The sequence below is a fragment of the Channa argus genome, chromosome 13 (genome assembly GCF_033026475.1).
Source record: "Channa argus isolate prfri chromosome 13, Channa argus male v1.0, whole genome shotgun sequence".
Classification (NCBI taxonomy): Eukaryota; Metazoa; Chordata; class Actinopteri; order Anabantiformes; family Channidae; genus Channa; species Channa argus.
Genome location: NC_090209.1, coordinates 1290849 through 1316289, shown reverse-complemented (window position 1 = coordinate 1316289; position 25441 = coordinate 1290849). Strand labels below are relative to the sequence as shown.

At 39.8% G+C, this 25441-nt stretch overlaps 1 pseudogene; it reads left to right on the top strand.

Moving 5' to 3' along the window:
• Positions 1–10624: 10624 nt before the first annotated feature.
• Positions 10625–14457, top strand: LOC137139239 (uncharacterized; annotated as a pseudogene).
• The last annotated feature ends 10984 nt before the right edge of the window (positions 14458–25441 follow it).

Below are 25441 nucleotides of genomic sequence, written 5' to 3'. Positions count from 1 at the left end.
CAGTCTGCAGCTGCTGACAGCTGATCGTCAAAGCTGCTGTCAAATCAAATTACTCTTGGTATTTAGGTGACTACGTTTTGAAACACTTCACTAGTGCTGCTACGGAGAATTGTGCTATATAAGCTGATATGTTCAAATAGCTTTTTCCCTGTTAAAACAGCACTCAATTTAATTACTATGTCATTTATTCATTATTCATTGTTTATTAGCACCATAGGTCCCTGTCACTATCCTCAGTTGTTCACGATTATACAAAATCATACAGGAGACTTTCATTGTCATGGTTACAATATTAAACCTGCTGCGACAATGTGCCTAGGCTAATAATTTAGGCAAAAACATGCTTGCTACGAGGAAAAATATACTGGCTTAGGATCAAATAAAGCTCTGTGTTGTCTCCCACACATCCACACTATCACACTTCCTGTATTATGTCACCAGATTCTGCTCTTGCTTCTGTTACACATACTATAGGCATTAAAAGTTTCCTAAATACCACACTTTGATGGTAACCATCTTGTGGCTATCTGACAGGTAGTAGATACCCTACTGAGGCATAACTATAGTTTTGATAACAAGCTTGATAACACTGTATGCTGCCAAAACCCAAATATATGATTATATGTAAAATAAAAAACAAATATATGAGATGCTAGAACCACAAAATAATAAAGGTGACAATGATATTAATAGAAAAATAATAACATTTATTTGCATTGCACTTTTCAAAACATCCAAGGTTGTTTATTACTAAAACCATAACAGCAAACTAAAACAAATAAATACAGTGACAAATTGACAATAAAATAAAAATTATAGTCAAAAAATATATGAATCAACCATAAAATCAAATAAAAGCTGCATCATAATTGGTATGTAGACCTCAGCTTAGGGCTCAGTGAATGAATGTGAACAGGAAATTTATGCTGGAGCCTAAAAGTGTGACTCTAACAATGAAACTTCTTGTTGTGAGGTTAAACTGTGGCATTAGAAGCAAAACAGCTGAAGAACTTTGCAGCATGTGGATGGTACTATAGTGAGTGATTATAGCCATTAAGGTGTAATTCAATTAAAAGATTATTTATATAGCATCAATTCAAAATAAAGTCATCTCAAGGCACTTTACAGAATAAAGTCAAGTCTATAAAGATGTATAGAGAGAACCCAACAATTCCCCCTTGAGGAAGCCATAGGCAACAGTAGAGAGGAAAAACTTCCTTTAACGAAAGAAACCTCCAACAGAACCAGGCTCAGGGTGGGCAGCCATCTGCCTTGACCGGTTGGGTGAGTGGAAAGTGAAGAGACAAAATAAAAAAATCAGCAAAGGCAACAACAAAATATCAGGCAGGTTGGTAGGACCAGTAGCTGGACACTGGAAAACACACAAATTCAAAGCCGGGGACACCTGCAGAAAGGGACGGAGAGAGGGAGACAGAGAAGGAGGAAGACAACTACGGGAGAAAACACACAGAGTTAATGTCATACACTGGGGACAATTGTGGGATGAGAGGAGGAAATGAGCTTAATGCATTGGGGGTGGGTCCCCCAGCAGTCTAAGCCTATAGCAGCATAACTATAACTAACTATATGCTTTATTAAAAAGGAAGGTTTTAAGCCTAGACTTAAAAGTAGAGAGCGTGTCTGCTTCCTGAATCTGAACTGGGAGCTGGTTCCACAGGAGAGGAGCTTGATACCTAAAGGCTTTTCCTCGCATTCTACCTTTAGAAATTCTGGGAACCACAAGTAGGCCTGCATTCTGAGATCGAGGTGGTCTACTGGGATGATATTGTGCTATGAGATCTTCTATATATGGAGCCTTACCTTTCAGAGCTTTATATGTAAGAAGCAGGGTTTTAAATTCTATTCTAGATTTTATGGGATGCCAATGGAGAGAAGCTAGTGAAAGTTAAATATGATCTCTCTTGCTAGTTCCAGTCAGCACTCTTGCTGCAGCATTTTGGATTAATTGCAGGCTCATTAGGGAGTTACTGGGGCATCATGAAAGTAGGGAATTACAGTAGTCCAACCTAGAAGTAACAAATGCATGTGACTATTTTTTCGGCATCACTTTGAGACAGGATGCTCCTAATTTTGGCAATGTTCCGTAGGTGGAAGAAGGCCGTTCTAGAGATTAATTTTATATGTGAGGTAAAGGACAAATCCTGGTCAAAAACAACTCCAAGGTTCCTTGCAGTAGTACTGGAGGCCAGATTTATGCCATCTAGAGTAACAATATAGTAGGACAACATATTTGAGATTTTTGGGCCCAAATACTTTGACTTCAGTTTTGTCTGAGTTTAGAAGTAAAAAATTGTGGGACATCCAGGCCTTATGTCTTGTAGGCAGCGTTGAAGCTTGATTTACTGATTTTTTTTTTTTTATTTGGTTTAATGGATAGATATAGCTGGGTATCATCAACATAGCAATAGAAATTTATGTTTTTTTCTAATAATGTTGTCTAAAGGAAACACATATAAAGTAAAAAGTATTACAGAGCCTAACACAGAGCCTTGTGGAACTCCATAGCTAACATCCATGTGCGTGGAGGGTTAATCATATCTCATCAGTGCGTGGAGGATTCATCATATTTCATCAAATTGAAATCTTTCAGATACATAAGATTTAAATCAACCTAGTGCAGTTTCTTTAATCCCAATTTCATGTTCCACTCTCTTTTATAAAATGTTATGATCAATGGTATCAAATGCAGCACTAAGATCTAACAGAACAAGTATAGAGATGAGTCCGTTATCTGAGGCCATGAGAAGATCGTCTGTGACTTTTACCAGTGCTGTTTCTGTACTATGATGAACTCTAAATCCTGACTGAAACTCTTCATACAAATTATTCCTATGAAGGTGATCACATAATTGTTTTGCAACTCCTTTTTCAATTATTTTAGAAATAAAGGGCAGATTAGATATTGTACTGTAATTGGCTAAAACACCTGGGTCAAGACAGGGTTTTTTAAGTAATGGTTTAATTACAGCTACCTTATAGGCCTGTGGTACATAGCCTGTCTCTAAAGATAGATTGATGATATCTAATATGAACGTATCTATTAAGGGTAAAGCTTCCTTGAGCAGTTTAGTTTGAATAGGGTCTAGCAGGTTGTTGGTCGTTGGTTGTTGAGGTAATAATTGAAGTTATCTTAGTGAGATCTATGGGTAAAAAGCAGTCTTATAGAGATAGGGGCCTTATTGATGATCTATCTGTAATATGTGGGGGGAGGATCTGGTGATTTCTTTCTCTAATAGCTACAATTTTATTCATAAAGAATCATGTCATGAAGTCATTGCTGCTCAAAGTTAAGGGAATAGTAGGCTCAACAGAACTATGGCTCTTAGTCAGCCTGGCTACAGTGCTGAAGAGAAACCGGGGGTTGTTCTTGTTTTCTTCTATTAATGATGAATAATATACTGTTCTAGCATCACAGAGCTTTTTTGTAAATTTTTCCAGGCTAAATGAGATTCTTCTAAATTTCTGGAACGCCATTTCCTTTCTAACATTTGTGTTGCGTGTTTTAAGTTACGTGTTTGTGAACTATATCATGAAGATCACCTCTTCTGGTTTACTGCCTTCTTTTTCAGAGGGGCAACACTATTGAGTATTGTACCTAGTGAGGCTGCAGAATTGTTAACAAGATAATCTAGTTGTGCAGGAGTAACATTAAGGAGACTACTTTCCATTTTATTAACATATGGTGAAGCAAATGATGAAAAAATAATTTCTTTAAATTTGTTTACAGCTTTTTCACTTAAGCATCTGCTATAGTGGAATATAGTGGAACTCCTCCACCTCGGCCTGTGCTTCTAGGAACATCATAATTAATATGACTTGGGGGGGTTGGATCATTTAAACTGACATATTCTTCCTGCTGCAACCAAGTTTCAGTGAGACAAAATAAATCGAATTGATGATCATTTATTAAGTAATTTACTAACAGGGATTTAGAAGAGAGAGATCTGATATTTAATAATCCACATTTAATACTTTTGGGGTTTTGTTCTGTAAGAGGGGTAGTCTTAACTTTTATTAGGTTATCATGATTAACTCCTCTTATGGTTGTTTTTTGTGGTTCTAATGTTTTGGCCACCCTATTTCAAATGAATAAGGGGGCCAAAACATTAGAACCACCTCTTCGTATAATGCAATCAGTCCACTAGCCAATTTATTAAAGATAAATACTAAGTATTAGGTGAATTATCACCTTTCTGATAGTTTCAAACTAAAATCTGAGACATTATAACGTTATAAAAGGAGAATTCAGGGAAGAGCTGCTGGATTGATTGTAAAGGTGTATCTATAAAAGTGGCATGTAACAAACCTTGAGCTAAGAATTAGTAATTTTCACTGCAAGCAATTCTAAAGAATCTGAGATTTGTCTTGAAGCCAGAAACATGTAACAAGTATATCCACACTGCATCTCATCCGGAGCCAATTTAAATTATCATGGGCCTGGAAATTGATGGAATTGGAAATGGATATTGGACTACTTTTTTCATTTCTATTCCACATACCTAGCAGAGTGATAGCTATAGAACATCCTTCAGTTATGTTTACTTTCTGTTCTATATTTGAAAATGGTATTCATGTAGCTGTCGCACTGGTGCAAGTCATCAAAATATTTGATGCAACTTAACAGCAAGTGCCAGCAAATAAAAACGTGCCTTGCTCTTTGCATTTCAAGATTCTCTGTTTATCATCACACAAGAAAACATTAAATGCCACATCCAGGTGTTCAAACAAACAGGGTGCTGGGCATATTTCTATCAAAACTTTGTCATCAGACTTGCGCAATGATTAAATGTGTGTGGGCAAGTTACAGCTAAAAAATAAGTATTTCATTGGAATTGTGTAAATATAAAACAAAAGAAAAGAAAGAAGACAAAAGACTTGCATTCAAGAATCTTGAGAGTCATAGTTTGTAATTAAAATTACAACAATTCAAATGTTTAATTTCACTTTCGATGAGCCATTTGATGAGAAAAAATATTCTCACAGGGAGAAGAAGAAACAACCATTACCTTAATGATCTGCAATTCTTCTGAATGTCAACTATACAGTTTAACTGAAGTAGCAGTTTTATAATTTTTTCTGTTTTTTCCTGTACTAAACGACAAAGCATGTACACAGTTTCCCAAACATACTGGAGAAATGAGATCTGTTTTTTCACAACCTACGAAAAATAGTTGGCTAAATACAAATCCACATTACTGACAGGGATGTCCATTAGCTTTGTGCTTTTTTTTTAACCCTGGAAATAATAATGTACTTTAATACAGATCTGCATTACTTACTTTGTTTCAGTCTGTGCACTGGCATTTTTATGTTACTATCATCTTGTATATTATTGTTCTGGGAAAATCCCCCCATATATTAAACTTCTCCTTGGTTCTCATTTGTTAGAGAGCTTGTAGTCTCAAATATTTGATTTAGAAAATCGCCTGTAGCAATTTGTGCCTTTTGACTAGTTTTTTAAATGTGCAAAACAATATCAGTACGTTTCTTCCCATAGTATTTTCCTCAATTCTTATCTGATTGGATTTTAGCACAGACAGTGATGATCATTAAATTCTGGCTCTGGTTCGTGGCTGGACTTGTATGTCATTACAATCCTATTGCAAAAGATGGCAGTTCTAATGCCACTTAATCTTCACATTGTCCCCGCAGTGTTTTAAACTGAAGAGGAAACTAATAGGGAAAGGGAACAATGAGGCCACGTAAGTGTACTATAGGGATCATTTAAACTTTTTTTTAAGGCAGCTTTTAGAAGTCAAGGCCACTAACAGCAAGATCAAAATGGGTCATTCAATTATTTCTCACAAGCCACTCAGATTCTGTCAGTCTCAATAAAAAAGTGGTGAATTAGAGAAAAATAAGAGATTGTGTAATCCTTTTTGACCTTCCTCTAGACGGTATTTGTTGCAGCATTTAAAGTCTTTGCTAGGTCAAACCAACAAGATTAAAGTGGCGTGGATGCAGTCTAGAGGTTATAGAAACAAGCTTTTTGCCTGGGAGGCTGTCAGTTCAAATTACTGGCTACAGCCAACAGACACTCTCATGAATGCTAAGTGTACACGTTCCATCCTGGAATAAAAAACTGGTAGCCAGCTACAAACACCACCTTCACCCCACGTGAGTGAATGATATATTTTGATGTACTGTAAAATATTGCGTCTCTAGTGGGCAGGCTGCAAGGACTTATGGGAAGCCTTTGGGATGTGGGAAAAATGTACTTCTTTAAAACTTTTAGCAGTGTTACTGGATGGCAAATAGTTGGAAAAAAGTAAGTATTGTGTGTTAATGCATTGTACTGATTGAAATGCATAGGATAGTCTAAAATAAAAGGCTGATCTGCCTCCTGTTCTATAGTGTGAAATATTTTAGTTGCCAAATTTGGTGTCAGGGGTGAGATTTCCCAGGTGACTTCTCTGTGAAACATTGATATGCTCATTGCCCATGCCAGAAAGCAGCGGGCTTGTTCAGACTAGCAGCCTGAAGAAGAACCTTGCTGGCCAGCTGGATAAAACAAATGAGCGCTGGCTCTCCTCACATAAATACTGTTATAAGCAACTAGTGAACCAGCTGCAGCCAAGGTGCCCCCCATGCCGAATAAACTGAGGGATGGTGGCCATTAAATGCCATTTTGGCTCCCATGTCTAAATGGTAAATGTTCTGCACTTATATAGCGCTTTTCAACGTATTGGCACTCAAAGCGCTTTACACTGCTTCTCATTCACCCATTTATTGGCATTGTTGACCTAGGGTGACTTTGGCGCAGGAAGGTAGATCGGTTGTCCAGAAATCTCAGAGTTGTTGTTTTAATCCCCGGCTCCTCCGGTCACATGTCAAAGTGTCCTTGAGCAACACACTTAACCCCAACTTAGTTGCTCCTGTTGAGCGTTGGCCAGCGGCATAGCAGCTCCCCCATCGGTGTATGAGTGTGTGTGTGTGATTGTGAGTGTGAATGGGTGAATAAGAAGCAGTGTAAAGCGCTTTGAGTGCCAATAGGTAGAAAAGCACTATATAAGTGCAGAACATTTAGTGTGTTGGTTTATAGAGTCTGTGATGGTTTTATTTATTTCCCCCTGCTCCTGAATGATCTGGTTTAGCGTGTTTACTAATTCACTGGTTGAACATGAAAACAATCTTTTGAATTGTGCCAGGGAGTTTCTAACGAGAAAACAGAATTAAAAGACGCCTTCACTGCTTTTAAACTTGCTTCTTTTAGTTCTAGGAAAGCCAGTTGCCACGTGTTTTCAGTAGATCAGTAGAGGATTTCTCTTCAATGGTCTCTGCAACTCTTCCCCCACCACAAGACCTTTCCACCCTTGATGTGGATAGAGTCATGGACAGCCTCTTCGCAACACGCTCATCATGTCTGGATAGTCTCTGCCCAATGTCTTCTAGACCTGCTCATCCCTCAGCTTCTAATCCGTGGCTCACCAACTGTAAGAAACACAGCATGCTGAGTGCTGAGAGGAAGTGGCGCAAGTCCAAGATTCCATCTACTGTTGTTGAGTATCTGTCTGCTTGTATCTTTTGCTCACAGTCATCAGGGCAAAGACTGAATACTATCAGGAGAAGCCCAGCAACACAACAAACATCTACCCACCTCCACCTCCGCCATCTACCATTCTCGCTGCTAAAGACTTTGACGCCCGGTGCGGGGGGGAGATATTGAGCGGCGAGTCACAGGAGGAGGAGGAATGGTGATCGCTGCAGGGCGGCCGGAGGTTTTGAGGGCAGGGAGACAAAGAGCAGGTTAGCAGGTTGACACTAACGTGTTTTTCTAAAGAGCTTAGTGTACTCGAGTACCAAGGAGGTTACTGAGACAATCTGGCGACTTGTGGCGTGAAGGAGACCGGTATATGAGCTGCTGTCATTAGGATGAGTGATTGCCTGCTGGTGTGGCTGCCACTGCAGTCCAGGTGCTCTAGGAAAAAAAACACAAAACAGACAGGGAGAGAGAGAGAGAAGGAGGGGAGGGGAGGATGGAAGGGAGGATGCTGTGACAAATCCCAGCTATTACATTTATCATCAACGCATCTCTCACAACTTTTCTGACCTCATTCAAACAGGCTCAGTTTACCCCATTACTTAAGAAGCCTTTTCTTGACACCTGCCTTGTGGAGAACTACAGACCTGTCTCTCTTCTTCAATTTCTGGCAAAGACTATGAAAAGAGCAGTCTTTAATCAACTATCAGACTTTGTTTCCAAGAAAAACCTCCTTGATGTCAACCAGTCTGGCTTCGACAGTGGTCACTCACAGAAACGGCACTCCTGACTGTTGTGGAATCTCTTCAAGCTGCAAAGGCCAGAGGTCAGTCTTCTGTCTTAATCCTATTTGACCTATCTGCAACCTGTGACACTGGGAACCATCAGATCCTGTTGTTCAAACACTCTGATTTGGGCATCTCTGGATCAGCTGTAGTTAGGCCTCAGGGTTACCTTTCGGGACGAACCCTTAAGGTATCCTGGCAGGGGCTTGTTTCTAACTCTCATAGCATCTCTACAGTTCAGTTCTTGGTCTTTTTTTTACCCCCGTCTATACTACATCCCTGGGTTTATCTCTGGGTTTATCCAGTCACATGGCTTTTCCTATCATTGCTATGCTGATGACACACAGCTCTTCTTATCCTTTCCACTGGATTACTCCACTGTCTCATCACGCTTTCCCGCCTGTCTCTCTGACATCTCTGCTTGGATGAGAGAGAGACATCTTCAGTTCAACTCTCCAAAACTGAAGTTCTTGTACTTCTAGCCAGACCTTCGACACAACACAACACATCAGAATCAACATTGGATAAACAGTGATTGCTCCCAGTTGTTGGCCAGAAATCTGATGTCATTATTGATGACCAATTGAGCTTTAAGGACCACATCTCCTCAGTCCCTAGGGGATAGAGATTTGCCCTCTACAACATCGGAAAGATCAGGCCCTACATCACAGAAGATACAACCCAACTCACTGTACAGGCGCTGGTCATGTCTCGTCTTGCATACTGCAATGTGCTGTTAATGGGGTTATATATATATATATATATATATATATATATATATATATATAATACTTCTTTACTTATTACCTTAAGTTCTTTACAGTCGCTTCCTATTTACCCATTTATACACACACACACACACACACACATACACACGCACACACACACACTATTTGTGGCAGCTGCCAAAAAAAGGTCCTGGCCTTTCTTAAAGGAGCTACAGAGGATTCGGTATCTTCTCCAACTACACGTCCAACTGCCAAACCCCAGGTTAGTGTATCATGGAGGAAACCTGCACAGACCACAAACTCTAGAAAGAAAGTCCCACTGTGCCACCCTAAATTAAATGACATACTGCTTTTAATAATGAAGTACTGCTAGTCCTGTTTGTATTTCATTTATTTGCTATGCTTTTGTTTTCTGTTGGTGTGGAAGTAGAGTTTCTGACTAATTTGTTTAACAAGATCTTGGAGAGTGAGAAGATGCCCAAGGAATGGAGGAGAAATATACTGGCCCTGATTTTTAAGAACAAGGGAGATGTGCAGAGCTGTAGTAACTACAGAGGAATAAAGCTGATGAGCCACACAATTAAGTTGTGGGAAAGAGTAGTGGAAGCTCGGCTAAGGGCAGAGGTGAACATTTGTGAGCAGCAATGTGGTTTCATGCCTAGAAAGAGAACAACAGATGCAGTATTTGCTTTGAGGATGCTGATGGAGAAGTACAGAGAAGGTCATAGGGAGTTGCATTGTGTCTTCGTAGATTTAGAGAAAGCGTATGACAGGGTGCAGAGAGAGGAGCTGTGGTATTGTATGAGGACGTCTGGAGTGACAGAGAAGTATGTTAGAGTGGTGCAGGACATGTATGAGAGCTGTAAGACCGTGGTGAGGTGCTGTAGGTGTGACAGAGGAGTTCAAGGTGGAGGTGGGTCTGCATCAAGGATCGGCTCTGAGCCCCTTCTTGTTTGCTCTGGTGATGGACAGGCTGACAGATGAGGTTAGACAGGAATCTCCGTGGGCTATGATGTTTGCAGATGAAATTGTGATTTGTAGTGAGAGCAGGGAGCAGGTGGAGGAAAATCTAGAGAGGTGGAGGTCTGCTCTGGAAAACAGAGGAATTAAGCTTAGCCACAGTTAGACAGAATACATGTGTGTGAATGAGAGGGACCCAGGTGGAACGGTGAGGTTACAGGGAGCAGAGGTGAAGAAGGTGCAGGACTTTAAGTACCTAGGGTCAATGGTTCAGTGCAAGGGAGAGTGTGGAAAAGAGGGGAAGAGTATCAGTGAGAATGAAAGGAAAGGTGTTCAAGATGGTGGTGAGACCAGAGATGTTCTTCGGCTTAGAGAAAATGGCACTGAAGAAAAGACAGGAGGCAGAGCTGGAGGTAGCAGAGCTTAAGATGTTGAGGTTCTCTTTGGGAGTGATGAGGATTGATCAGGAATGAGGACATCAGAGGGACAGCTCATGTTTGATGTTTTGGAGAGGTGGTTTGGACATGTTCAGAGGAGAGACTTTGAATAAATTAGCAGACACACACACACACACATATATATTCGAGCTGCAAGGCAGGAGGTCTAGAGGAAGACCAAAGAGGAGATTTATGGATGCAGAGAGTGACGAAATGAAGTTAGTTGGTGTGAGAGAAGAGGATGCAGAAGACAAGGTTAGATGGAGGAACATGATATACAGATAAGAGATATTGGTCTGTAATTGGCTAAAACACCTGGGTCAAGACAGGGGTTTTTAAGTAGTGGTTTAATTACAGCTACCTTATAGGTCTGTGGTACATAGCCTGTTTCTAAAGATAGATTGATGATATCTAATACTTATCAATTAAGGGTAAAGCTTCCTTGAGCAGTCTAGTTGGAATTGGGTCTAGCAGACAGGTTGTTGGTTTAGATAAGTTAATAACTGGACGTGCTGTTGCGGTCTCCCTCGGCATTTGCTGCGACTACCCAGTCGCCTGCACATGGTCTATGGTTACCTTTTTGCAGGGGACCATACCAAAACCACCTGGCGTCATGCTCCAGTATTCACCATCGCAGCTTCTGGAGCTCAACAACCATGGCCTCCCATCGGACATTGGAGCCATTGAACAACTAGGACTCCTCTGTCGATCCCGCTACGCCCATAGAGGATCTGGCCGGGGGTTCGTCTATACCGGAACTGGGAGCGCCATTCCTTCACTGTGGTCAGAATCTCGCTCCGTGACGACTCGATTACGTCATCCGAACACAGTTACCATGGAGACTGAAAATGCTCCAAAGCCACGGACAAGGGGAAATGGGATTCCTGGAGTGGATTTCTGGAATCCTGGAGTGGACTACAGAGTTCTTCGTCCTCTCATCAATATTACATCAAACACTAAACTTGAACTCTTTAATGTCCAGTCCCTATCAAATAAATCCTGTTTGATTCATAACCACATTCTGGAAAATGAGACTGATATCATCTGCCTGACTGAGACCTGGCATAAACCCGAGGCCTACTCAGTTTTGAATGAGTCCTGCCCCCCCGGATATACCTACCTTGAAAAAGCTCGCACCACTGGCCGTGGTGGGGGCCTAGTCATATTCCTCCGTGAAGATCTGAAACTGTCATCCCTCCGTCTTCCTAAACTGTCTACCTTTGAATGTTTGGCAATTAAATGTAAACATCCACTCTCTACAGTAATACTTCTTATTTACCGGCCATCAAAGCAACACCCGAGTTTCATCACAGAAATGTACAAAGTCCTTTCAACCTTCTGCACATTGTCACCCAACATGCTGATACTCGGAGATCTGAACATCCACGTGGACACACCTTCAAACCATTCTGCTGCTGAGTTCTTAGAACTGCTGGACTGCCTAAACCTGAAGCAGAAAGTTGAGGTCCCCACCCATAGTAAAGGCCACATCCTTGACTTAGTCATTACTGACTCTGTCCCCATTTCTAACCTCCAAGTATACGACCTGGGTGTCTCGGACCACAAAATAATTTCAATGGACTTCCTCTCATATACACTGTCTCCAAACCCACAGCGTTGTATCCAGTTCAGAAATCTGAGAAACATAAATCTCTCTCACCTAAATACTGACATCAAAAATCTCTCCATTGTCCCGGAACTCCCCTCAGTCACAGACCTAGTGGACTATTATAATAACAGCCTCCAAAATATCCTTGAGGCTCATGCTCCTCTTAGATGACGTGTGGTCACTTTTTCAAAATCTGCACCGTGGTTTACAAGGGAGCTCCGACAGATGAAAACAGCTGGGCAGGCCCTTGAACGTCGCTTTATCTCAACCAACTTAACTGTCCATAAAATTGCCTACCGGGATCATGAAAAAAACTACTCCAAAGCACTTGCCACTGCCAGATCACAATATTACTCAAATATAATCAATAACAGCCCCGGGAACTAGAAACAACTCTTTTCCATAATAAATCATCTACTCAAACCCCAATCCCACACTGGCAGCAACCACACAGAGGAACAGCAACAGTTTCATTGCACATTTTACCACTAAGGTTGAAACTATCCGCTCCTCACTGTCAGTCATAAACCGCAAACCCCCTGACCTCCCCACTTCAAGGCCAGAAGGCTGTCTGTCTAGGTTTTCAGCTACTACTGTGAAAAAAGTTGAAGTTATCATACAGAGGATGAAACCCTCAACGTGCATCCTGGACCCTCTCCCCACTCCCTTGGTAAAAACTAATGTCTCAAACATTAGCCAACTCATCACCAGCATCATTAATTACTCCGTCCAGAGTGGCACAGTCCCAACATCACTGAAAACCGCAATAATTACACCATGTCTAAAAAAACCCTCCCTGGATCCTGAAGTCATGGCAAACTATCGTCCAATCTCTAATCTTCCATTCCTATCAAAGGTCTTGGAAAAAGCGGTCTTAGCCCAGCTCCAGGATCACCTCAAAAGACTGTTTGAAACATTTCAATCCGGTTTCCGCCCCTCCCATAGCACAGAGACAGCCCTGGTCAGGGTCACTAACGACCTCCTAATGGCTGCTGATCAGGGCTTCCCATCTCTTCTCATTCTTCTGGACCTCACTGTCGCTTTTGATACAGTTGACCACAAAATTCTCCTCCATCGTCTGCAGTATACTGTTGGTTTTTCTGATACTGCTTTAGGGTGGTTCAGTTCCTATCTCACAAATAGAGCTGAGTGGGGATGCCAAATCTCAGTTACACTTGGTCACCTGTGGGGTGCCACAGGGGTCGGTTCTTGGGCCGACCCTTTTCAACATCTACATGCTCCCACTGGGCTACGTCATTGGCAAGCATGGAGTCTCCTTCCACTGCTATACTGATGATACTCAGCTCTACGTGAGACTGAGCCCAACCCCACCGACACTTCCGTCAACTCTCACCTGTTGCCTGGAGGACATTAAGGCATGGATGACAGAGAACTTCCTTCAGCTAAACAGCATCAAAACCGAAGCCCTTCTAGTTGGCACCACTCATCTGCTTCATTCCTCACCCATTAATTGTATCTCCTTTTCTGGTCACACCATTACCCTCTCCAACTCTGTTAGCAACCTGGGGGTCAAGTTCGACCCCCACCTGTCATTCGAAACACATGTCCAACACCTCTGCAAAATTGCATTTTTTCATCTGAGAAACATAGCCAAAATCCGCCCATCTCTGTCCCTCTGTGATGCTGAAAGGCTGGTCCACGCTTTTGTCTCCTCCAGGCTGGACTACTGCAATGCACTTCTCATTGGAATCCCTGGCAGGAGCCTTCAAAAGCTCCAATATGTTCAAAACAGCGCCGCCAGGATCCTTATAAGAGTGCGGAAACACCAACACATCACTCCTGTCCTCCGGACACTTCACTGGCTTCCCATCCACCTTCGCATTGATTATAAAGTCTGTCTACTCACCCACCAGTGCATCCATGGAAATGCCCCACAGTATCTAAAGGAACTCCTCACACTGCAATCGACAACTAGACAACTCCGTTGCACCAACACCTATCGCCTCTACCCCCCCAGACCCAAACTCCATACAATGGGGGACCGAGCTTTCTCAGCAGCTGCTCCACGGCTATGGAACGCTCTACCTGAGAACCTGAGGGCACAACAGACTGTGGACTGTTTCAAAAAACAGACTTTTTTGTTTAGAAAAGCATTTTAAAGTGATCATTTTAAAATGATCATTACCTTTTACTTTAATGCTGTGCTATTCTATGTTTTATATGTTTTTAGGCTTTACATGTATTATGTTTTACTACTACTACTACTGTTATAGTATTGTCTACGGCCTTCCCTCCTCTGACCTTCATAAACTGCAGTATATACAGAACTCAGCAGCCGGTACTCACCCACAGCCACACCAGAGAACACATCACCCCCATCCTCCAACAGCTCCACTGGCTCCCTGTTCAACACTGTATTCATTTTAAAGTCCTGCTTACCACCAACAAAGCCCTCAGTAACCAGGCCTCCCAATAACTCACAGATTCACAACAGATTCACAACAGTGCTGCACCTCCTGCTGCCTTTGATCCTCTGGCTCCAGCCTCCTCACTTTCTCAGTAAAATGCAAACACAGTACCCTAGATGATCGAGCCATAGATGGGCTTACAGTGTGCATAACAGACTACATAAATTTGACAGCATTGTCCCAGCAAGAACCGTCAAGTGCTATCCAAACAATAAGCCATGGGTAACAAAAGAGATCAAAGAAATTCTAAATCAGAAGAAAAGGGCCTTTAGGGGGAAATAAAGAGGAGCTGAGGGCTATTCAGAAGGACTTGAAGCTAAAGATCTGTGAGGCTAAAGACTGCTAGAGGAGGAAGCTGGAGTGGAAACAGCAGCAGTGTCAAACAGAAAGATGCTGTCCAAGCTGGAAGGGATAATGGAGAATATTTCCCATCCTCTGCATGACATGCTGGTGACGCATAGGAGCACCTTCAGTGCAAGACTCACACTACTAAGTGCAATACTGAGCACCACAGGAATTCATTCCTTGGGCCATCAATCTTTATAAATACTCCCTGAAATATCCGATACTCAGAATAAATTTTTTACTATACATTTAATTTAATGTATTTTCCTTTTATGTTTATATGTTACGTTCTAATGCACAATTTCCAACTCTGGCATGGAGCATCTGAGACGAAAGCAATAATAAAGTATTTCTGATTGTGATTCTGAACTGCATTTTGGGAATACATCAATTTGAAAATGCAGATAAAATTGTATTTTATCTTATTGTAAATGTGGAAACGTAGGCCAAATAGCCTATAATTTTTAACATGTTTTTTGTTATAAAAACAAAAATGTATACTCAACATTGTAAACCCAAAAACGCTAAACTGTGCATCTGGTCCTTACGCATAAATATTGACTATAATGGTAATCCTGTAAAACCCACAACAAATAAAATAATAAATTAAATAAAGATTGTTCCCCCCTTCCCATTTTAACCAGTTGGAAAGATCCTTATCTGTCACTACGTAGACCTGATTGGTTGAACAGTATTAATTTAAACACAAAATGGCCTTGGGATAGAGCAGCGTTACTGAAACAATCTTATTATGCTGTCTTGTATTAATTATAACAGCTAAAATAGAAACCATAAATGAGCCAACTCAGAGACCGACTAATTCACATCCAGCTCATCAACACTGCAAAGTAAACAGGCAGATCTACAGAAGAGAGAAGGTCGTTGATTTGGTGATTTTCAGAGAATATGGAGCATTTTATCATCCTTTGTGTTTTGTTTCTGCTTTTATAAATCCCTGTGACAAACTAACATGTTATTTTTGTCCTCCAGTTTTCAACGTTTCTTCCCTGTTCAATTTACTGTATTTAACGGTTAATCTGTGTATGCTTCCTTTAAGTGCTTTTTCTGTACAATTAATTCAAAACTCAGTATGAATCAGTTATGGTTATCCCATAAGTTTCTTCTCTCTGGAGAGTTGTAAAATAGGGATACACCAAAGAATACTATACGCTCTAAATGAAAGATGTGTTTTCCTTTTTGATCCTCTACTCCTCTGTTCTCTTTTGTCCACCTCATTTTCTAATATGTAACAGCACCTCCAACCCTCACACATTTGGCACTATCTATTTTCAGGAGTGTTATGGACATTTGGGAATTTGCCGGTGTTGTATCTTAATAACCCTGCTTGTCAGAATCAATTTGCATCTCATCAGGTTGAATGAGAAGTGATGGGGACACAGAAGGAACAGGAGCTTGTTTACAGCTGTCTGGAAACTGTCCAGAACAATCTGCTGCACGGTCCCAGGTCAGATTTCACCTGATTATGGCTTCTTCTACCTCAAACATTTCTTCCACAAATATCCTAAAGTGATCAACATTATTTGATTTGGTCTGCTCAATAAAAGCAAGCTCCTGGACGCGTTCATATTGAAAACATAACACTCACTGCAGCCTTCAACTGACTCTGTTTGACTGCACTGGTTATTCTGGCATTTTCTAGATCAAATGGTCTGCACTTATCTGCAAGTCAGAAAATGCAACCCTTCTCTCAGTTGCAGATGTTTTGGTAGTAACATGTTTATGGTTTTTGTTTGCATTGAAACAACACAAAAAACACAGAAAAAACTTGCCACAAGTGTGTCTAAATACAAATTAAAGGAGCATCACATGCTTGAAAAGCAATTATTTCTTACAATTTTGACAAGGTGTCCAGGCCGTTTTGAGTTCTGTGGGAATTTCTATCAAGTTTGACTTTTCTGCTCTACTTTTTTGTGTTGTTCCAGTGCAAACAAAAATAATAAGCACATGAATAGCAAAACATTTGCAAATGGGACAATTTTCTGAGGGTTGTATTTTCTGACAGAATTGCCAATATTTTTGTTGTGGTTCAGCGTCTTGCTCAATGACACTTTGACATGTGACCAGAGGAGCCAGGTATTGAACCAACAACTGTGATGAGCCATAAATATTTTATATACAATTTACAGTAAGCATGAGCAATAAAACTTTCTACAGCCCCATTGGCAAAATAGTTGGGACACCGTGTAAAACATAACAAAATAGAAAATCACGTAAAGGACGCTTCACTGATTTTGAACTTGCGTCTTATGGCTCTAGTTTGGGTAGTACATGAAAATAAATGTCATTCCTATTGACTTCCTTATATCAAAATATCTCTCTACTTTAAGCAGAAAAATGTGTCCAGATGCGTCACTTGGAGAAACCTTCAGTTCAGATTATGTCATCTTGTTGCTCATACTATTAGCTTGTAATTATGCTCATCCTGCTTTTCCAGAGCTCCCCCAGATGATATCATCTATATATATCTATCTATACTCATAATAATGAATGATGAGTTTTTAGCTAGAATTGGAGAAATATTTTAATATAGGGTAGTCAGAGGGAAGTTTAAAAGCATTAATGTACATTTACATCCTAAAGCCATAAAGAGCAAGTGAAAATTTGACTTGTCAGACCACCTTAGATAATTTTAAATGAAATTGAGCCCAATAGAAGGCTACAGTGTTTTTTGGTCTTTTTATATATTGTGAAGAGACAAACTGTGTTCACTAATAATGGTTTTCAGTGTTTCTGATCACATGCAGTGATTTCCAATACAGAACTGGGTCTATTTTTAATTTAATGCCTTCTGAGGGCTGGATGACAACAGCTACTCAGTATTAGGCCTTGTCCTTTGCATTTAGAGACGTTTTTAGGTTCTCTGACTGTTTTAATCATTTTATGAACGGTAGAAATCTCAAAATTCTTTGCAAGTTTAAATTTTAAAATTTTTAACTATTTGCCCAAGTAAACTTTCACAGACTGGTCTGATCGTTTGGACGTGAGGCGTGAGGGGGAAAAAGTGTCAGTGTGGAACAAAAAGACAATGTTTCTCAGGAGCTCAATTGCAGAGAATTGAGATAATGATATAAATCTTATACTTCTCTCATGGATGTTTAGGTGATACAGTCATGAGCAAGATTTTCTTGTCTTTTGGGTACTTCTTTCACCTGGTTTCCTTTAACACACCCACATCTACAAAGCTCTGCAGTAATTTATTTAGCCATAATTATACTGACTGCACCTTGGTAAATGACTTCAATATATCATCAGGGTTTACAGCCATGCCGGCAGCTCTGTAAAAATGTGCTTTGAGATAAATGCTTACCTCAGCAGGCTAAGATGCTCACAGTCACAATGCTAATATGCTGAGGTTGTAGTATTTCTTGTGTTCAGCATCTTAATTTAGCCTGTTAGAATAATAGTTAGCACTAAAAGTACAGCAGGGGTGGGTGATTGTCGGATGTTTCATGAATGTCTTAACAAAATCTGCAGCAAAGCAAAAGAGAGATAAGATACATAAAATAGATTAGATAGTAGATACTATATTATCCTGAGTTGTAAATGTACAAATATATACAATATGTAACTTTATGAGATTTGATAGCAAGCCAATGGACAGCTGTCAACATCTCAATGTCTGCCTCACGGAGGCATAGTGATTGTCTCAATCAACTATTAAATGTTCAGTTTTCAGTTGTTATTATGGCCAATGTTATGGCTTATTAGGACACCTACTACCTACCAGTAGTTCTTTTACTGTTGTAAGCAAAGTCCTCACAGGAAAGAAGAGGCTTGATGGGAGGGAGGGAAAAAAGGCACCAGGTAATTTTTCATTTTAACCACAAACAGGTAAATTTTGGGTTAAATAAACGTTACCACACACATTTTTACCACAAATTCCCTTTCCCCCCCCAAATTTAACCAGGTTGCTTTTGTACTAAAACATATAGTTGTAATGCAATTGTGTAATGTAATTTTGTCTTGTAATCATTACAACAAAGGTCCTGCACATAACCACCTTCTGTGACTGTTGCCCCATACCAGGGACCACCTAATGTGATGTAATACTGGATGTGCTGATGAGATCAGATAACTGACCACTGAACAGTTTGACAACATCCAAATTGGATGGACTGAAGGGATCAGCATTGTGTTTTAATTCACTGTGGCAACGATGGATATAAAAAAAAAAACAGCTTTCACATCTAGTCAGATATTTCACAGCAGAAGTTACACTCTGACTGGTGGTCGTTTTTAAATTCAGGTACTTTCAGAACTACAGTTGTTAACCAACCAACAGATGCCAGTAGAGAAAAGGTGGTGTACCTAGAAATGGTAACCAAGAAAGTAAGTCTCTACCCTACCCTTCATAGGGTATTATTGGTATATTACTGCTACTGCAAAAACCAGCATATGAACAGCCTTTGTAACAACATGACCTTGTTTCATTGGTTGACTACTGCAACAGAATGTTATCTGGGTTTAGCAAGATGAAACTATTACCGTGCAACAAAACACATCAGCAAACCACACCAGCAAATGATCCTATTTGAGATGCAGTAAAAATAGTCTTCTTTTGTCCTGTTTCTACCTCCATCTTTCAGTAAAACACTCTCATTTCCTCCTCATCACTCCTTTTGCTTGAATAGCAGCAACCATAAACCAGTCTCCTAGTTTACTTTCTCCCTGGGTGTCTGACAAATGGTCTCTCAGCCAGAATTGTTTTATACTGTAGAGGCAGCAACAGTTTTAATTCCCATGTCATTAATTACAAAACAGTAAAGGCCTTATTTTCTCCTTTATCTTTAATAGTCTCTTTGCTTGTCATAAAGAGGGCTGAGAAGTATAAATAGCGTTTTTTCTTAACACAGCACACATATTTAAATCAAAGGCGACAGCAGACCACCACCTTGATATTTTTTGCCAGCCTTTCTTCTCATCAATAGTGTTATTATTAAAGTCCTAACAGCTGCCACTGCTTTTTTATATTTTCTTTCCTTCACCCATCTGCTGAGAACTGAGTCTAAAAGTGAGAAAATAATCTCTTTTTCCTTTCCTACTGTGCTGTGACAACAACAACACATCTGTCCAATATTTTTCTGCCTTTCTGTCATTCACTCCATCAATTCTGGATCTCCTACTACATGGGTAGCAGCAAGTTCCCACTAATAAAATGTACCCAGTGACTGCAGTGTACCTTGAATTTTTTGGAGCCCTTTAAAAATAATTTAAAATATATGTCCTGGATCAGCTGAAAATCAACTCATACAGCCTAAATAGTGGAGACTGATGAGAACATAATGATCTTTGTATCCATGTTGTTAGGGAAGAGAACTCTGACCCGGAGCTCCGTACATTTTGCATTTGTACCTTGTATTAATTACATTATAGATTAAAATTGTTATCATAGAATAAAGCATTTTAAAAGACAGTCGTAGTCCTCTCTTAATTTTGAGCACGCTACAACCTAAATATTATCATTAGTAGTAGAGTAGCAGAACACAGATTAATCCCCGATGGGAAATTTTTGTTTTGTTAACACATAATACATAAAAAATATATACATTTAAAAGAATAAAACATAAATATAGATATCAATAAACTTAAACATAAAAACGATATAATTAAAATAAGAACAACTAGGACAATCTTCTAAAAATGGGAACCAGAACTCGCAGCATATTAAAAGATGTAACTAGTTAAAGCTGCAATAAGAAGATGTCTTTCTCACTTTTACACAACCGTAACTAAACTAAGTATCAGTTTTGCTTTGATGCCTCCTTATGGAGAGAGGTAGATGTTTTTGTTTAAAAGCTGATCCTGTTGTTCAATTAACAAAGAAAGCATCAGAACCCAAATAACAACCCTGTCTCCTAAAGAATTAAGTTCCTAACTAAACTGCAAATGCCATTTTGTTTTTTGTAGCGAATGACTTAATTACGTTTGATGCACCATATTTTTTGAATGAATGAAACAGTACTTTCATTAAGCAAAAAGCACTGGACTGTCAAGCCAGAGAACCATTTACGGTTCCTGAGTGCTGTGTCTGGTTAGGCTGAGTCAAGAAAAAACATAAACCTTAGGGTTAGAGAAACACTGTGGATGTGTTTAAAAGTGATAACACGTTTTGTGTAAAATTTGATTTTCAATTATTACACCAGCCCTCGATCTTCCTCTGACTCTAACCAGCTGCTGTAACTAACTTAACACAAAAATGCACACAATGCTTTAATACACACTTAAAGCTGCTAGATTAAAAACAACCCAATCTGGGGTTTTTTGGTAACCCAGTGGCTGAAACGCTGTCTCACTTATTATCACAAATGCTTGGGAACACCGATGCCCCTCTCCCAGCATAAGAGCATATGGGTACTCAGTTGTCACTCTGGTCAAGTAGCCTATCATGTTGGTTCCAGTCTAAGAGGAAAAACAAATTCTTAAGTTTGTTGTAACAGGTAAATTTAGCAACTTCTTTAGCAGAGGGAAAAATAAAATGTCTCTGTGGAATGCAGGCAAACTTCATTATCTTAATACAGAAAAATTGTATACTGTTTGAGTGTAACCATAGTTATACAGTAAGCATATCAAGTATATGCAAAACTGGCTAAAGGAGTAGAATATTGTATTAACTCATAGACTGGATATCAATGAAGGTGTTGTGAGTCTCCAGGTTGCTGCGGCAGAAAACTGTCTTACCCACTTTGTAAAATGAAGTTGGGAGCAACACTGGCAGCAGCTGCAATGCAATGTCACCTTGTTGGTCTGTAAAAATTAAAAAAATAAATAGATAGATAGCTGTCAAATGCAATAGCAAAACTATGGTTTGACATTTAATGCCACTGTCTCTATAGGTCAATTTAAACTATGATGGACTCGATAAAGGTTTCTCTGGAATCCTCCAAATATCGTAGTATTGCCCTTTTAAAAGTTAAAATTGCCAAAGTTTAGGGTGAAACATTAAAATCAGCTTTAGGAATATGAGGAATCAAAGTCTATGAGTCTTTGCCAACAAGTCTATGTTGGCAAGAAGGTCAGCAGTCTTCTCTTTCCTGGCCATGTGAAGTATCTTTGAGAACACAGGGTTCGAGCTTATTGTTAATCTCCCAAAACTCTGGATGTAATATTGAAAAATCCTGTGAGACAAAGATTTAGAATAAGGTGTAAGGCACAAAATATAATTGATAAAGTCAAACTTAACATGCCTGGAGTGTCTGTTAAATGGGGAACCTGCGATTATCTGTTGGATCATCCATTGAATGGTGGTCTTTTCAGCCACTCAGCCAACTGGATCGCCCACTCTGGAGTAATAGTTTTTTCTTTTAGGAGCAGAGAGATGAATACATTATAACAAGTAGTGATAAATTAAGACAAATTCACAATAAACTGTATTGTTTGAGTACAGGATAAACAATTACTTACAGTTCATGTTAATGCACATATGTATACATAGACATACTGTATAGGCAAAGCAGGATGGAGATGTAGTAAGTCCTCCGACTCACTAGATGGTGCTGAACTCCAGTCTATGAGAGAGGACACGAAGATGAGGATCTTTGACAGTAATCTGTGGGATATGGTGTCTGAACATGCAAAACTAAAACTTACCACTGTCAGTAGGAGGACGAGCATCCTTATCTCATTCGGAATTTGCTCTAGAACAGCATTCATTCCGTACATTTTCAAATCATCAGCCTTGTACACTACCAACAAAAAGTAAGATTTTTAGCTACACACATAATCTGCTGCCAAACATTTAAGGTGAAATAGATGAACCCAAGCTTGTGGACCGAGGTTTTTGAGCCAAGTGTATTCACCATCTCACAGTCATTACTGTAAAGTACCAGTAGAGCAGAGAACTCTTCAGAATACAGTTGACCTGTCCTATTCTTGCACAAAACAAAAACCAGGGAAAGGTATTGCTTCTGGCTGTACAATGTACCCCAACTGGGTGAAATACTTAATTTGCCTATACTCTGATTCAAAGCCCTGAAATGGTTTAGCAGCCAATGAAAACTACTCGATCAGTAGTGAATTCCAGCGAATTAGAAAAAGAGAATGTTTTTCTCATTAGACAACCAACTATATCTCTGATCAGACTAGATGTGTTATCAACAACATCTCAAACTCCTTACAAACATTCAATGGGATTAAACTTGGACCTAGCTAAGAAGAATGCAACTCTGTCTTTTATGTTGTCCTCCTCTAACTCATGTCATTCCTCTACAAGTCCCAATACCATTCATCTCACATAACACTCTAAATTGTGGGTCTGCTGACATGTCAAGTTGGTGAACTGAAGAGCTTTGTCAAACTCAATAGTGTGCCGGAGTAGGTGTCACCTAAATGATCTAATGTGATTAAATGAACGATGGCACCCAACTTGAGCACACTGGAAATAAGTTAATGTGGAGTATACAATATGTAATGCAACTACAAGGGGGCACAAGCCAGTGTCTTTTTGTGCCAGCCCAAGTCTGGATAAATGCAAAGGGTTGTTCCAGGAATGACATCTGACATAAAACACATGCCAAATTAAACATGCAAATCTACATGTGTCTGAGTGAGAGAGACCCAAGTGTAATAGTGAGGTTACAAGAAGCAGACGTAAAGAAGGTGGAGAACTTAAGTACTTAGAGTCAATGGTTCAGAGCAACAGAAAGTGTGGAAAAGAGGTGAAGAGGCGAATGCAAGCAGGTTGGAACGGGTGGAGAAAAGTGTCAGGTGTGTTCTGTGATAAAAGAGTATCAGTGAGAATGAAAGGAAAGGTGTTCAAGACGGTGGTGAGACTAGCAATGTTGTACATCTTAGAGACAGTGGCAGTGAAGAAAAGACAGGAGGCAGAGCTGGTGGTAGCAGAGCTTAAAATGTTGAGGTGTGATAAGGGGAGTGACTTTGGGAGTGACGAGGATGGACAGGATCAGGAATAAGGAGATCAGACATGTAGTGTTAGATGTTTTGGAGATAAAGTCAGAGAGGCCATATTGAGGTGGTTTTGACATGTTCAGAAGAGAAACTGTGAATATATCGGTAGAAGGATGCTGAGGTTGGAGGTGCCAGGCAGAAGATCTAGAGGGAGAGTGCATATAATTTATAAAGCGGAGCACAGTGACAGAAAATAGACACAACTGTTCTAGTGGTATACAGCCAATACAGCTTTCTTACTAGATCAGGTACACACAGACATATTCACCCAACTAAGCAAAACTACAAAGAGACGTTAAAGAGTGCAAGCAACGTGTTATGTCCCACCACATGAATTTTGGACAACAGCTTATGTTACCTAAGGTGAACCTATATTAGCTTATGGGTAGTAACTTTAGCTAAGCTATTTTTTTTCTATTCACGCTAACAGTAAAAAAATTAGCCTGGCTATGTGAAGCTATATGCTCTTAGATACAGTTTAGTGTCTCTTACCTTTTTTCACAACATGCCACACACTGGTTTTTCCCATGTGTGAAGATGAAGTTCAGCTTGCTGTCCCTATTAAAATGGCAGACAGCAGAGAATGATAACCCTGAATTTTGGTTGGCATATTCTACAAATTGTGTTGGTTTATTATTTTTTAACTAATGTTGGGTCAAACCCACCCAACATGTAACCCAGCAGCCTCAACCCAGCATTGAGTTTGTTAAAATAACCCAGCATTTTTTAGTGTGTAACACTGTAGTCACACAAACTAGACACTGTACTGCAGGATCACATATTATGGCAGAAAACAGAACCAGATATTTTGCTGCAAGATCTGATATTTTGGGGGACAAAAAATGTTGTATGGTAACATTTTATCAATATGTTCAGTTTTAACATATTTGCAACTCACTATTTACCTGTAATGTAAACACTATTTACACTATTTACCTGAACATGTAAACATGTTCTCATTATGTACACAGGAAACTTATTGTGGTTTAATTGTCCTGGATGTGGACATTCAAAAAATCAGAAAAAGGTGACAGCATCATTATTCAGTGCCAGCTTTGTTGTAAAAATTGTGGAAATAACCGCTCTTTTACATTGCTCTGTGGTTATAGTCGGAGCTTTGGTCATATAGGTAGTTTGGCAACAAACTCTTAATGTATTGTGTTTGTGTAGACTTGGTAGTCTAGCAAACATTAGCTCACTAGGTTTTATTATAAGCTTAACCTACATTCACAGGTGTGACCATTCCAGCTCTTTAATGCTGCATCATTATCATTCCAAATCATTTTTATTCCAAAAAGAAATAGTACAATTCAAGTACAACATCACAACAATAACTGCTTTTTCTTGAGTAAAATACTCTTTCCACCTCTGGGGACAGTGTCCCCTACTTTACTGGGTATTTCAGTAAACACTGTTTCTTGTGGTGGCAAAACTGCACTGTGAGACAGTATTACTCAAAGCAGTACAGTAATTTCTTTACTGCTGCAGTAACAGACGAAGTCAAGGTAGGACTAACCAGGAATAAACAGAAAGTAGCCAGTAGTCCACTCAATTGACCTCTGAGGTCTGTGTTACACCACTGGATAATGGTATGTGTTTTGGTCTTCACTTAAGATTGTCTCCTCTGTAGTTAGATCAGAAAGAAAACTGATTGGAAGACAAGGAAACTGAAACCACTTTTGGGGCTTTCCAGTGGCCGAGTACTGGCATGCTACAGATCCA